Source organism: Ambystoma mexicanum, chromosome 11 (genome assembly GCF_040938575.1).
Source record: "Ambystoma mexicanum isolate Mex_15411 chromosome 11, UKY_AmexF1_1, whole genome shotgun sequence".
In the NCBI taxonomy this organism is placed as follows: Eukaryota; Metazoa; Chordata; class Amphibia; order Caudata; family Ambystomatidae; genus Ambystoma; species Ambystoma mexicanum.
Window position 1 is genome coordinate 966,366,561 of NC_090934.1, and position 16,336 is coordinate 966,382,896.

Consider the following 16,336-nt stretch of genomic DNA (forward strand, 5'->3'; position numbering starts at 1 on the left):
ACTTAAAAACTTCTGTCCTAGTACCCATATGGTGTAATACCATTAACCAGGTCACTGCTGTGACCCCACCTTCACTTAACACTGAGTTTATAGAACCTCTTGAAAACCCACCTAGAGTGGAAGTGGTTCAACCTGTGGATAGAAACTTATGTATTCCTGTCCAATCTATAACACTGTGTAAAAACTTTGTTGAACCTGACAAGAACCTTAGTGTTCATGTCACACACCCTGTGTGGTGTATGTCCTTTAGATTAAAGGCCCCTTCAGTTAAACCTGTAGTGGATGAAACATTTGAAAACCCACTTACAGTGGAAATGGTTCCTAAAACTCTAAACATGGATACGCCTGAAAACCCACTTACAGTGGAGGTGATCCAGATGGATGTACAAAGCTTAGGTGTTTTTAACAACCCTAAGAGGGCAAGGAGTTTCCTTGATCCCAAGGTAGGAATTGAGTTTTCCCCTTTAGTTCAGAGTGCCCAGAATGTAACTTCTAGGCCTGAAAAACTGAACACCAAAAAGAGTTATAAGAAACCTAAGAGTAGCTTTCTTACTAGGCCTTCTAATAAAAAGCCTGTGACTCCAACTACTCCTACAGGAGAGATGGATAGGTGTTCTGACAAGGCTAGGGTCTCTGTTTCAAGAGACCACTCTAAACCAGTAGGATCCTCTATAGCGAATCCTACTGTAAGTCCTAATGTTAGCAGGGCAACCTCTAACAAAGGCAAATCAAAATCTAGACTATTAGGGAAATGGGAGCACAAACCATGCTCTACCATTTCAGTTCCAATTCTAAAGTCTTTGACCCACACTACCTCTGAGGAAGGGGTGGATAGACACGATGGAAACCTAACTAGGCCTTTGAGGACTGGTAAACCTCAAAGCTGGTGGAAATCCAGAAAAGATATGTCTAAGGCTAAACCCCTTGACATTGTGGGCTCTTCTGCTGAAGACCCCCTTGTAAATCCTAGAGTTAGAAGGGAAAACCCTAACCAAGGTAAAAACAGATCTAAGAGGAAGTGGAAGGATGTACAATGCTTTGCCACAACCCCTCCAACTAGGATACCTGAGACCCAACCTGCTCATGTGAGAGAGGTGGTGAGGAATCATGGAGACCCCTCTAGGTCTAAGGGATTTCTTTATAAGAACCCCTTTAAAAAGCCTATTGTAGGTTCAGAGGTTGTCACAACTTCTGAGGGACTGTTTAAACAGATCCCCTATACCTTAGACAAGAGTAAAGTGCCCAACACTACTTGTAGGTCATATAGTTTGCAAATGATAACTAATATAAGAAAAAGTAGCACAGAAAGGGTTACAAAAAGATTGCTAGTTGACTCAGCAAACAGTTTAACCAACTAGAAACAAGAGATCTATCCAGGTGAGGATTAGCTTCCCCTGTTCCTTAGTCTGGGGGGGACGAGTGTTAGGTAAGATTTCCACAGGGCTGGTAAATCTTCCTTGCCTGGTTCAACTCCAGAACTTTTTGCTTTCTAGTGAGATATTTTCCATTAATACCTCAGTGAGTGGGAACCTTTTTCCACACTCACCTGTCTTTAACTCTTTTTATGGGTGTCATTTTTAAGACTCTCCATAGTGTCTTTTTAAAGTTATCATGTCTAACAACTTATTGGCAATAAGTGCCTGTTGTTGCTGGGTTGCCCTAGGGGCTCCCCATTTAACTTTCTTGTGCTAACCTTGAGTGAACTACAGTTCCCAAGGGTAGAAAGGATCTTTGGATCCCTTTTACATTTACTTCTGTGAAACCAGCACACCCCACCTTATGTGGAGTGCTGGGGAGATACAATGTATCCCCTTTCACATTTAAACTGTAACAATTCTGTTACAGTGACAAGCTTACCTTTAATGGCTGGTGGCAGTGATACCTTTTACTAATTTGGTGCACCTTTACCGCGTGCTGTAATCACAGCTGCAGTAAAGGCACCAAAGGGTGCTCATTTTTACCAAAATGGCCCCTGTCTTCTTTTTCTGCCATTTTAGTGTTTCTTGTCGTTTCTTGTTCCTTCCCCTGACATCCAGGGCGGGAAAATCCTTTGTTTGAGTTTTGTCTTCGGCGGGAGTCCCCTGGACACCCCACCCAGGCTCCAGTCAGTCTGTAAGCACAGGAAGTGGGGGAGGGGTCCCAAACTTCCCCCTCCTTTGTCTTAGGTCTTCCTTCAACTGGGCCAAATCCCAGTGGGGGGTTGGCTGTCCTGATTGGACAGCCAAACGCCCCTTTCTTGTAAAATGCGGGGAGAGAATGCAGAGGTTGTGTTGCAGTTCCTGATAAATACTGGAAACCTGGAGGCTGAAGTCATGTCGACCACTGGAACTGAAAAGCGAAGAGGATGACGAAGGAAAAGCGGCGGGAATGATTTCCAGCGGCCGAAGAGCCTGCTTTGTAACCGGAGCCTGCTGCAGCCCTTCCTTCCGATCGACCTGGGGTCTCCGAAAACGACGACCCGAACCCAGAGCCTGGTGAGACCCACTAGACTCAAGACGACCTGCATTTTGAGCCATCCCACGGGTTCCTGCAACCTTGCGTTCTTGCAATATCCCAATACCCTGGGACCTCCTGCCACTGTGCGGTGCACAGTCTTCCGAATTCCGAATCTCGCTGAAACTTCGTGGGCATCTTGGTCTATCTCTAGAGACACGAATCGAGTCCAAAAAGTCCCCTCACAAGAGTGCTGGACCTTTTAAACGACGAGAATTCAACCGCGATTTTCTGTCTTCATCTGTGCTCCTTGAAAAGGCGCCAAACCCGCAGAACCGCATTCAGCCGCGAGAGAAATCTTGCCTAGAGCCTTCTTCATCGATCCCTGCTGCAAAGTCCCTTCTGAGGTCTTGTGTTCAGTCTCCAGGACAAGGAATCCAGTGACCGGGTATTTGGCTGCAGTCCCTGAAGTTCTCCTGCTGCAACCTCTTCTTCATTGCTGAGGTACTGTGTTGGCTTGGGTATATACTTACCTTAAGCCTGTTGGGATTTCTGTGTAGTCCTGGGGTGTTTTCTGTGATTGGGAGGTCCCTCGTCCAGTACACCCAGTCCCACTGCTAGAATCCTGCTGGGGTGTCTTCTGTGAAGCCCCTGGACCCTCTTCTAACCCTAGAAGTAAAGTACTCACTTGGTTGCCAGTTTTCCTAAGGAAACCCTGACTTTTGCTACTAAAGAACTTATTCTACCACTGCCTGTTGGTCACTAGTCCTAGTGACCCCCCTTCTGCCACTGAGAACACTCATGCTCAAAGGGAAAGACTTTGAAGGGATTGGGACTTCTGCCTAGAAAAGAAATCAAGTGTTTTACTTACTTGTGAAGAGTTGGTTGGTTGGTAACTGTAATTCTAAGAGTGAACAGTTACAAAAGTTCTTACTGATCTTGGATGTGTGATGCACTATTCTTAAAAGTATGGTTAACATCTTTCCTTCCTTAGCCACTGTTTTGCCAGTCTAAAAGAAAGTAGATGTGAAGGTATTTTACTTTCCTGTGATTAGGTTGTGCCTCTTTACAAAAGTAATGTGTTGGTATCACCAGGTTAGTCCTGCTAGGATAACTGTATGAGTGTCCCCCAACTGGGTCTTGCTTCCCCTGACTTGCTGCTAGCCTGTCTTTAATAAGTCTACAATAGGTTGTTGCCTACCTAGAATATCTATTCTGTAAAGTGTGACATTGGGTTTTACTTTCCCCTTCATTGTGAAGTTAAAGTAAGTGGGTTTTACTTACCTTGTGTTAGCTGTGTGCCATCCAAAACAAGTTACAAGAGTTATTGCTTATCTCCATCTGGGGTTCCCTGATTTCCAAAGCATCTGTAATTGTATATTACATCCATTAGGTTTTGCTCACCTGGTATAACTGTGTGTTATGTCAAAAGTAGTGATAGGTTTTTACTGCACCTAGAATAAGTGTTTCACTATTCACCAAAAGTATATTGTCCAGTTGACTGTTTATGTGATTTGTTCCAAGAGTCACTGTACAACTGGAAGGGCCTACTGTCCTTGTATTACCACCAGTAATCTAAAAAGTAACCATTGGTCTTTTACTCCCAAAGAATAGGCTTGGCCTATACTAAATGTGTATAACAAGGTTTTGACTTCCCTAGAACTACTGTTAGGTGTTCCAAATAAGGTCTATACTTGGGTCTGTGTACTTTCAAGTATAGTGTTGTGTTTTATATTGTGATTTCATATAATGTTTCAGTATTTACTTAACCCCTAGATTTATCTGGGCCTACTTGTATTTAAATAAATCCTTTATTTTTATAATACATAGTGTTTCAGTGTTTCTTTGGATCATTTGTATTACAATTTTCACTTGTACTGTATCTACTGCCCTCTCTCCCTCCTAAGATAAGCCTGGCTGCTCTGCCTACGCTACCATGTACTCAGGTGGTACAGTCTTATACTAAGAGTGGAGTCTTGTACTGCCTCAGTTGAATGGTTTTACTAGGCCCTTAACTGGACTTCAGAAAAACTGTCCTAACAAGCGCCGCTCTCTCCAGTAATGTCAACGGGAGCGGTACCCAGTGTCCGCGATAAATCTCCCTGTAATCGGGTGCAGGTTCCTGGTTACATATTCTGAGAGATTTGCAGTGATTTGGATTCCCGGATAGTGGAAATTTTCTAATTCAATGCGGTATGGGCAACTCAGAGGGATAGCTTTTGTTGCTCCTTTGACTGGAAAAAGGATGGATTTGTTCCACTTCACTCTTAGCCCGCTAAAAGGACCCATATTGTTCAAGTAGTTTCGTGACTTCCGGACAAGAACGAACCGGATCTCCTAAATATACCAGGAGGTCATCTGCATATAGGGAGACTTTATCCTCAACGCTCTCAGGACAGCAAAAACCGTACATATGGTCGTTTGTCTCGCAATAGGCAATATTTTTGGGGGGGATAATGTGTGGGAGCAGGGGTTGTGGGGGTGTACCCCACACATTTAAAAATAATGGAGGGGTTGTGGGGGTGTCCCCCGCAGGGTCCATGGCTCAATATAGCTGCAACAATATGGCAATATTTTTGTATCGCCATATTTTTGCAGGGATACTAACACATGGAGCCGCAAAAATCCTTCCACAAAGTTGTATGATGTAATAGTATGGCTAGGGGTTCGATGATTAATGCGAAGAGTAGTGGAGACAGGGGACACCCCTGTCGTGTTCCCTTGCCCAGTTGGAAGACTTCTGAGGGCCATCCATTCACTCTAACTTCTACCACTGGAGATTCATACAGAAGTCGGACCCATCCCATAAAGGATTCCCCAAATCCCATTTGTATTTGTATTTGTATTTATTTTGTTTATATAACGCTTTCATCCAAAGTGCTTTATATTAAAACAGCAGAATACATAGAACAATATAACAGTAGAAGCAATTTACAATCATGAATCGAACCAATAAAAACAGTAAGTAGAGCAATTAATATGCAGGGGAAGGGGGAAGGGGTGAGGAAGGAAGGAGGAGGGAAAAACAGGAGGGGACTAGGGTGAAAATGAGGGAAGATAAAGGGAAGGGTGAAGGAAGAGAGGATCATAGGGAGGATTCAAGGGAAGGGTAGAGAATGAGAGGTGGGGAAGGTTTCATGGTGGGGAATGGAGAAGGAGAGATTTCACGGAAGAGCGGAAAGGAGGAAAAGGTAGGTATGGAGCGGATTGAGAGAGGTAAGGCGTTCCATTGCAGTGGGGCTAGGAGCTGAAAGGAGCGGAAATGGGAGGAAGCACATGGGGAAGGGGAGAAGGAATTTGCAGCATGATTTCCCAGAGGGCCTCCCAGAAGACAGAGTCAAAATCCTTTTCAAAATCTATAGCCACTAGTGCGAAGGGGTCCTGGAGAGTAGGAACTTTCTCTAACCCCAGATAAAGTCTGCAGAGATTCATGCGTGTGGACTTTTGTGGCATGAACCCCTACTGGTCCGGATGGACCAATGAAGTTTTAACCCTCTGCAACGTGTTTGCCAGCAGTTTTGCCAAGATTTATGTTTCGCTGTTGATTAAAGAAATCGGTCTGTATGAGCTGCATCACTCTGGAGGTTTTTCCGGTTTTGGGATTACAATTATATTGGCTTTTCAGAGATCAGGGGATAGAATCCCTTGCTCTTTATAGTGCAGAAACATCTTGAGTTGGTGCAGAGCCATCTCATTCCCTCCCAGTCTCTTCCATGTGTCAATCAGGAAACCGTTGGATCCTGGTGTTTTCCCTGACTGCAATTGTGATATGGCTGTCACAATTTCGTCTTCTGTAATATCATTTTTCAGAAGCCTTCTTTGTGTTGGGTCTAGACAGGGGAGTGTGATCCCATCGAGCACAGTGGTGCTGATAGGCTCATTTGGGGGTTTTGGGGGTATGTATAGGTCAGCATAATAGTCCGCAAAACCTTCTGCAATATTGCGGTCAGGTTGTAATAACTTCAATTGTGTTGTTCTGATTTTCATGAAATGCCGGTGGCCAGTGTCCCTACGTTCCAGCCAAGTGAGAATCTTATCAGCCTTATCACCAATTTCGTACAGTCTTGTACGCATCTCCAAATGTGCTTGCTTGGCGTTGTCCAGAGCAACATTACGGAGACGTTCCCTAGCCACTAGGAGGGAACAATGCGTGTCAGGCGAAACCACTAGCTATGTGCTCTGCTTCTTTTTGCAGCACTTCCCGCTCTGCCTCCACCATCGTTAGGTGGCAAGTTTTCCTGTGAGCCGATGTCCAGGAGAGAATCTCACCCCAGAGGACTGATTGTAGGCTTCCCACATTGTTGCTGGCCTGTCCACCGTCCCGGTGTTCAACTCAAAATATGTGGTCATAGTCTGCTGAATATGAACAATACCAGGGGTGTGTCTATTAAGGAGCTGTGTAACTAAACATTGTTTAATCTCATTGCCTAAGCCATTAACGTTCCATGTCAGGAATTTCAGGGTTTTAACACTGTCTCCGGCCACTGCCATTTCAGGTGATCAATGGGCGTCTGTGCATTGGCCGATGTTTAGAAAATGGTTTGTGTATGGAGGTTGGATTGGTGGGTTGAGCGCACAAGATACATTTATAATTCAACTGGCGGATCTGAGAACAAAAATCAATTTCACAACCTTCCCTTCCCCCCTCCCTATACTCCATCCCAACTTGAAGCATCTGTCACCCAAACTTTTTGATAGACTTGTTGATAGATAAAACCGTTGGCTATCAAACGGTCAAACAAGAACCATAAAAACAAGCTGCGTCGTCGGTCCCAAAAACACGACTGAGTCCAGCAGCACAGGTATAACGTATCTGCGGGGTGGGGCAGTGTGCTGGGCCGCACAGCTTAGATTCCAAGCGTGGCTAACGCGGGCGCTTCTCAGTAAGCTCTGCAGAAGTTCCATATTCCATAGGCATACATCTGGTTAATAAGGTGACTCTTCCGCCCTGGAGGTCGACACTCTAATAGTCTACCATAGGTGGTGGTGGATCAGGCTCATGTTCCTGTGGTGGCGGATTTGGTTGGTTTTGACCAGGTTGAGCCCAGCGCTTTTTATTCCTGCTAGCCTTTCCGATCTCCAGTCCCCTTCAATGTGTTGTTCTGCCCATCTCCATGCGTCTTTGGGGTCCGTGAAGTGCACTGTCGTACCTTTGTGGTATATCTTAAGTTGTGCTGGGAACAAAAGGCTGTATTTGTCACGCTCACCTGATTCCCACGGAGGCGCAGGTCTGGCTTCGAGTGCTGATGCTTCTTCAATGGTGAAGCGCAGGACTCTGAAGATGGACAGGAAGGGCCCCTCTACTCTGGCTTTTCTGGCTCGCAGGAATATTCCCCTGTGCGTGAAAAGGGAGTATTACCTACTGACGGAATAATGCTCAAGCCTCCCACTCCGTTCCAACCCTCCACGATACCCTTCCTCGATTCCCCGTGAAGTCTCACCTTAGGGTCTGGAAGGATGAGTTCTCCATCCTGCTTCTGATGCAGGGGCGCGTTGAAACCCAGTTACTTCACTGGATTGAGGTTTGATGGGAGTCCAAAATAAGCTTGACTATTCAGGTGAGGCGCTGTAAGAGTTCTGTTGCAAGTCCAAAAGTTCAAGCTTAATAATAATGTTCATTGTCTTATGGCAGCAAGCGCTAATGCTTATGTCTTTTCCCCTTAGGGGCCGGGGTTCGGAATGCCGGAGATAATGCGCCGACCCGAAGTGAAACGTGCAGTTCCAGTAAATGACAGGTAAGTTCTGGATGAGCGTTCAGGTAATGTCTTTGCATTCGCTCATTCAATGTCTTTGTCTTTTTTCCCCATAGGGGCCGGGGTCCGGAATGCCGGGAAGCGGCAGGACCCGAAATGAAATGGGAATGACCCAACAGGTAAGTCTTAGAACTGAGCTTTTCCTATTCCCTTCCTTCTCTCACCTTGTTTTCATGTCTTTTTCTCTCTAGGCTCTGGGAAGTGGGTGCGGATCCAGATGATCGCAGCTGAGATGGAGGCGCCCAGGAAAGGTGAGTGAAATGCAGCGCTGCAGCGATCGAAGCGAAATGCTTTTAAAATGATGTCTTCCCTTTCAGGATCGTTGGTGTGATGTCTCCGTGCTGCTGCTTTAGCAGGTAAGGTCTTCTTTCTCTTCAATTCTCTCTTATCTCCCTTTGCAGGCGACCCAGGATGCTGACAGGCGTGGCTGAAGTCCAGATGCAGGAGCTGACACGGTGAGCGTCCAGCTGCGAGGAGCAGAACAACGCGAAGCGTGATTTGCTGATCGGGTGTGGTTTAAATAGCTTTGGAAGAAGTTCCAGGTATGTATCCTTCCACCGATCACACCCAGGTGGAAAGTAGTCCCACAGGTAAAGTAGTTCCATTCAGGCCTCAAGAGGGCCTGGATGTAGCAGCATGGTCTGCATCAGGTAAGTGCACATTAAAACACTTGAACACATGTCTAGCTTTATGAGCCTGGCGCCTAAGGCGCCAGGACAGGGGTCCAACATGAGCCTGGCGCCTAAGGCACCAGGACTGTGTCCAAAGGGCCCCAGCTTGGGCCCGCTGGCACTTCCCTGGGGGGAATGATGCCTGCCTCTGGGGTTGCTCGGTCGGACCTGGCTCCTTGGAGGTAGGCATCATGACAGTATTTCACATACAGGGATTGTAGCTGCTTTTTCAGTTGGTCGAAGGATTGTCTGGCCCTTTGGACTTCTTTTGTGTAGTCCGGGAAGAAGGCGATCCGGGATCCATTGTATGTTATTGCTACTTTAGCGCGGGCCATCTGGAGCAGTGCATCACGATCCCTGTAGTTCAGTAATTTTTCAATCACTGTACGCGGTGGTGCACCAGTTGTTGATCATCCAGTCGGCATGCGGTGGGCACGTTCAATCCGAGAAGAACTTGGAGAATGTTTTTGGCTCAAACATGTCTGTCAGCCATTGTTCCAGAAACAGTTCCATGTTCGGCCCTTCCACTTTCTGCGGCAGGCCCAGGATGCGGATGTTGTGACGCCTCGATCTTCCTTCCCCCTCATCCACCCTTTCCTCCATTATCTTCAGGCGTGCCATGACTATGTACATCTGTTGTTCCATGCTTCGTATCCCTTCCTCTGCCTCAGATATATACGATGTTCTGCCTCACCCTTGCAGCACGTTAGTTTCTGAAGGTCGTGTCGGAGAAGCGAGACATCCATGCTAATGCCATCCATCTTTTGTTCCATGGAAGCACGCAAGTTGGCAATCACATTCATGGCATCTTTCAGGGGTATGGTTCCTTCTGTTTCTGCCAAGCGATCTGTTTTTGGCCAGCAGGGGCGATTGCTGCGGGCGTGGCATATTGATTCATTTTGCTTTGGGTGGACATCTTTTTAGGTTTATCCTTGACCATGGTGGGGCGCGGTCCCGGGTGGGCCGTTGCCTAGTGTCCTGTTGCCCAAAACAAGGTAGGTGGTTGTTGTGGGGTAGTTTATTCCGGCTTTGGGCGTAATATGGATTGCAAGGCCATCCCTCGTCAGCCTCTGCAGCCAGTACATATTACGTGGCCCACGTCGCTACAGTGTCAGTGCATGCTGGTGTTGTGCAGGCCCGGGACGCCCGCGGTAGCAACCGTTTGTATAGTTAGCTATTTACTCTGCCCTCCCCGATGTCCGTGACATGCCATGTTTGGGTGGATTTGTATGGCCACCTTGAGTTGTGTGGTATGGTTGAGGAGTGGTTTACTTTTTTTGGGCTCCAGTACTTCTTTGCCTCAGGTTTAGCTTCCCCAGCTGTTCTCTCTGTCCGCCCTTTTACCCTGTTTTTTGTTCCTTTTATGGGAGACCTCGCCGGGTCCACAGGGTGCAGACACTGTGTCAGTGTTCTTTCAGTGTCAATTGTTCTGTTCTCTGCTGCACCACTTTCCCCAGTCGTGGGAGGTGAAAATTAGCACCACTACTAGCCGCCGTGGTGCAGTGAAGATTGTTTGCGTCCGTTGCGCATGCCAGTGTAGTGAGCCATGGTTGGGTGGGTTCCCTTAGATGGTGGAGATGTCATCCACCACCCTCTGGGTTCCCAGCCTATGGTACAGGGCCGTCACCGCAATTTCTCTTGCGGTCGCGAGGGAGTACCTCCCCGCCTGCCATTGTAGTGCTCTCTTACGTGAGTGCAAGGGTGAGGCAGTTCAAGGTTAGAGACAAGTAAGTTCCCTGTAATAGGTAGCAGAGCTGAGATGTCGGGCAGTAGTCTTGGTCCGGTCTGGTAGCTATCGTTGTCAGGGAGTAACTGTATGGCTGCTACAATTGTCCTAGTGGTGGTAATCCCTTATCAGGCCCTCCCGCGTAGCAGGGAGGGAACTGCCCTGGTGCGCAATATGTTGGTTTGCGTATCCTTGTGTCCCTCAAGTAATCTATTCCCAGGTGTGGGCTCTTTCAGGATGGGGAGTGCTTCCCCCATGGCTGCCGTCAGCTGGACCCCTTGGCACGGGCGCGTTATGCCTAAAGCAGAGCTTAATGGTCCTAGTGCATATTGCTCTGTGTTTCTGGAGATGGGTGGGTCAGTGTTGGCCGGCAGATCATGATCTTGGTACTCACGCGTGGGTTGAGCGCCTGCTCAGGCTTCCCTCTGGCAGTGCCCCAGGACAGTGAACGTTGTGTCCCACTGCTGTATTGGGCTTTGCCCCCCAGCTGTGCTACCGCGGTGCGGGGGGACCCCTGTTGCCGCGGGGTATAGTAGTGCTGCGGGAGTGGGCAGGGTGCCAGGGGACTGCGTCGGCTCTCGTTTCCCGACGGCAGCTGCGGGGCTCTGTTGCACGCTCACCTCCAGTGCAGGCTCCAGTGGGTTTGGCTGTCGGTCACAGGTACAGCTTCTCAGTACATAGGGCAGTGTCCTCTACAATCACCCAGGGATATACAATAACAAGACTTTGTAGCACCTCTGCCGCTGTTTTATGCGGTTGTGGCCCCTGCTTCCCCAGTACGGGTCACAGCCCTGTGAGCAGGCAGACCTCGGCTATCGGTAGGTCGGTGTGTGCCATTCAGGGGCAGCCGCTCACAGCATGTCCGACGTTTCACTTAGCAGATCTTGGTTCCGCATTAGTTATCTCATTCAGCAGGTCCTGGGTCCGCCACTGCTAGCACTGCCGCCAGTTCGTCTTGGGCGGCGCTTCTCCTCAGCTCCAATTAGCTCCGGCCGCCATTTTGCGGGGTGTTCACGCCACGGGTAGTGCCTTCACATTTAAAAATCTTCTTCCGCAGGCAGATTTCCCAGCTCTCGACCGGATCACAGTACCCCTACTTGTTCTCTCTGCAAGTGTGTTTCTTTCCTTATTATATGCCACAGAATAAGGATGTTAACCAGGATATAGCTGGCGGCCACGGGAGCTCACAGACTTCACGTCCGCATTGCTCGCTGGCCAGCCATGCCCCCCCACCTGGGACATCTTGGAGTTGAGGGAGCCCAGTTTGTGGAGCGGGTGGCAGATGCTGTTGAGATGTTTCAGGGCCTGTTCGGGAGAACGAGCTCTGAACAGCCAATTGTCCATGTAGGGAAAGTTGTGAAGCAATCCCCCCCTTAGATATGCTGCCACCACCGCCTTCAACTTGGTGAAGACCCTCAGCATCCTGAAGATCGAGTGACACCATCCAGTCTTGGAGCTGAAGGGCCTGGAGGATCTGCGAAAGAGTGTCCATCTTCAATCTGTCCTTTTTGAGGCACTTGTTGAAGCGTCCCAGGTGCAAGATGGGCCGCAGTCCTCCTCCTCCGTCTTTCTTCAGATCCAGAAAATAGGTGGAGTACCAACCCTAGTATTGTTTCTGCAACAGTTACCCTTTCCACAGCATCTAGCATCTTTCTCCATCAGGGAAATAATATCATGTAGAAGGAGTGGATCTGGTTCCTGAAGAGATTGCTCACTCAGGGGACAATTTGGGGGCCTTTGTAGAAATGGGAAACAGTACCCTTGGGCCACTGTTTGTAGGACCCATGCATCTGAAGTAATGCAACCCCATTCTTGCAGATGTTGGGTCAACCAGTCTCTCACAGGGGTCCTGTGAGCAAAGTGCTCAGAGAGGTTTTGGGGCTGTGGCTGTGTCAGAGGGCAATGAGGAAGTTGCTGCCTTAGCACCTCCCCCCCACGGCCTCTGGGGGTACGTGTGAATCTTCATTGTCCTCTTTGGGTAGTTTGACTTCTTCCTCTTTGACCAAAAGAGGAGTCATACTGAAAGGACCGCCCTCTCCAAGCCTATGAAGGCGGGTGTCGTTGTGGCTGACGAATAGCTGCCCCTAGGGATTTTGCTGTAGCCTTTGATGCATGTAGCTTATCTAGACTGTCGTCAGCCTTTGGCCCAAACTGATTGAACCCATCAAAGGGCATAACCAGAAGGCTTGATAGGACATTGGGGGCAAATCCAGACTTGCCTAACCATGTACATCTTCTGGTCACTGCACCAGTGCCCATACACTAGCCGATGCAGCCTGACTGAAAGGACCTTTAAGAGGCCTCCTTACCATCATTTATGATGGTAAGGAGGCCTCATCTCACCTTCAGGGATGTTTCCTGCAGCTTGCAAAATAACATTCCACAATGTATAGGTGTATTTTGCTAGTGAAGATGATGCATTAATGGCTTTTAATGCCATGCTTCCAGCAGAAAATACCCCTTTTGCCACTGTGTCGTACCTTTTATCATCCCCATCTGGGAGGATGGTCGGATAAACCACAGCCTTTGAAGTGGAGGTAGCTGCCTGCACCACCAAACTCTGTGGTGTAGGGTGCCTGGAAAGAAAGTCAGAGACCACAGAAGGAGGTCGGGATTTCCTAAGCAACTCCCTGTTCAGTGGTGTCAGGTTTCTGCCAGTTTTCTATAATTATTTTTTAAAGCTGAATGAAAGGGCAACACATGCTGCTTAGGTGGGCCTCTATTCAGGATGTCTGCAAGGTCTTCCTGAGTAATGTCATTTAGAGGACGCCCCCATTCGAAGTTTTTGATAACCCTGTTCATGACCATTCTATAGGGCATTTGGGTGAGCATTCACATCTGGCGTGTCAAATTCAACCTGAGGGGAGGTATCTAGACCACTAGCTTCTTTCAAGCAAGTAGCTAGGTCTTCTCGACCAGATTGATCGAAGATCAACTCTTCTGGAACATTAGGAATTCCCAAATGTTCATAACCGAAGGGTAGTACGTCATCTTCCTCCTCGTCTTCCTCAAAAATGGATTCAACGGATTTGAAGAAATCCTTCTTTCGACTGAGTTTTGAAACTTGAAGTTGGATCCGTGGTTGACTTCAAAGGGCACTTCAGCTTCGACTCCTTTGACATGGAAGTCACCGGAGTCTTTGGCTTTGATGTTGTCTCTGTGGTTGACACTGTCAAAGCTACTTGAGATGACATCCCTGAGGTCTTCTGGCTCAGGGTTTTGGGGGTGCGGGTCGAAGCCTTACTCGATTCTCTGCCAGTCTTGGAAGACACAGTGGGCTCACTAGCCTTCTTTGCCTCACTCGAGGGACCAGGAGAGGCCACCTTTTGAAAAAATGTCCATCATTTTTTGACAGAACCTTTCCCATTCGGCTGCTGAGGCGCCCTTTTGGGAAAACATACCTGATGCTTGTCGGGGGAGGAGTCGGAGATGAGAAACGATGGTGTAGTTTCTTTGACTTCTTTCGTGAAGACAAAGAAGTAGAGTGACGGGACTTGCTCTTGAATCTCCACCGTTTGGCATGTTTAGAGCGTTCCTTGGGCTTTTCTGGAGACTTGTCTCCGGTAGAACTTCTACCTTTGGAAGATTTTCTCTTTGAATTAGTAGAAGATGGAGACTTTGAAACCGACTGACCTGCTCTCTTTTAAGGCCTTACTGGTGATCGATTGGCAGGAGCCACACTCGATGAATTTATGTTTTCTCTTAGCTGAGGCACCAGACACAAATTCTGTGCTTGACATCTTTGAGTCGCAGTCTGTGCATCTCTTAAAGACTGTCTTCGACATAGACATTTTCAAAAAGAATTTATATGTTAGAAACACTCGGGCGAGTCGAACCGTTCCGATAGCATGTTGTGCATGATGAAAACAGAAATGAGGCAACAGGTGCAATGCGTGCTATTTATACTATCATCGATGTCACTTCCCAATGTGAGATTGGTAACCATCGAGGGACATCGACTCGATGTTGCACAGCTCCCTCTGCTCATGAAAAAAATATCATATACTGCAAGCTGGCACCATATGGATATATCTAAGATAAGAAATCTATGAGAGGACACGTTCCATTCGAAATGGAGAATCTGATGCTGTCCTGTACTATGTGTTTTAGTCATGTTCTAAGTTGCTGACAGTTATCCATATTACTGGAAATGCTCTTACTTGTGGTCCCTTAGGGTGACTAATTTGAGTTTTCTTTCGGATTTGTCTTAATACATGTACACATTTGTGTCTATGATTGTATTGTATGTGAAGAAATGTATCCTTGTGAACTCCTAAATCACCATTATTACTGAAGAAGTAGATGCAAGAGCAATTACTGAAAAGGAAGGTAGCATGAGTTGGTTTAATCTTAAACAACACCCAAAGATGTTTGGTCACCATTGCTCATGTATTTGTGTGAAATGGCCAGACCAGATAATATTTCCAAACAAACTCGGAAGAACACTTCACTATATATGTTTACCCTGGTAAGACATAAATGATAATTTTAAAGTTTCCTGCACTTCCAAGATGAATTTACTTGTAGATGCAATTGTAATTTGCATATTTCATATGCCTTCTATTTGCTGTAATGGACTCTTATGTGCATCCTATGATAGTACCATTGTAACTGTGGACGTTGGCAATTAAAGACAGCGTTTGTTGTATTATTCACCCACGATGTGTCTGTTTGTGTATTTGTAACTCTGTCAGCGATCAATAAAGACATCCCCCCCCAAAAAATGTTCTAAGAACTTTTGTTATCTATATAACAATGAAAACAACTGTAAATATATATTACCTGTCCAATAGATTTCCGGACTTCATAAGGATCCAACCCAAAAGCACCAATAAAAATTAATGGTGGCATAAATACATGCAGAATCAGGTAGGTAATACTAGGTCCAATGTCGTGTGTGAAGTGTTGAACCTGGCAAAAAACACATGACTATTACACAACAATCTATTTTGTGGTAAGACACAAAGTTTCCATTTTGTCTTATTTTGTATTTAACTTTATTGATTTCTGAAAAGGATAAACAACAGTAAAATATACATAACAGGCAACAAAATGAGAACACATCTAAAGCACAAAGTCAACAGGCCTAGCAATATGTAAATGAAACAAAATGGGTTGGGGTGGGCCAGTCGTACAAATCATTAAAAGCATTCCAAATGGTCACATACTTATCAAGTTGTTGCTTACACTGGAAGGACACTCTCTCGCTGCTGGAGAGGAGTGACAGGCTGTGAAGCCAGTCATCAACAGTGCTCTTCCAATGCAACAAAATATGTTGCTTAGCCACCACAAGAGCTCTATGGACCCAGGAGAGTTTACCAACAGTTCAGTTAATGCTGGACGAAAATAAACCCAGTATGCATAACATAGGTGTGCAGGGGAGAGAAGACCGAGCACAAGGTCTATACATTGAAGGGCATCTCCTCAGAATTACTGGACTTTTTGGCATGACCAGAACATGTGTAAAGTGGTACCCACACCACTTTTGCAATTCCAACATAAACCACCTAGACTTAACTTACAGGACAACAGCTTCTATGGGGACCAGTAGATGTAATGATTGATCCTTTGCTGTGTGAAATGCAAATCCAAGTCAATCTTGAATTTGCCCGGACCAGGACAAATACGAGACCACTCAATAACAGAAAGTTTACAACTTAGATCTCGATCCCTGCCATACGAAGAAGAAAAGTTAAATGGGCATGGATTAAGAAGCTTATAGAGCACAGAGGCAGAGAGTGACATACTTTTAG

The 16,336-nt window shown here is 46.8% G+C and overlaps 1 long non-coding RNA gene across 1 annotated transcript in view; it reads right to left on the bottom strand.

The window, feature by feature from the left end:
• LOC138504802 (uncharacterized) overlaps positions 1 to 16,336 on the bottom strand; it is a 275,273-nt gene that overhangs the window by 181,960 nt on the left and 76,977 nt on the right. The window contains exon 2 of the long non-coding RNA XR_011279983.1: positions 15,366 to 15,494. This is a non-coding gene — a long non-coding RNA (uncharacterized lncRNA). The remainder of the gene's footprint in view (positions 1 to 15,365; positions 15,495 to 16,336) is intronic.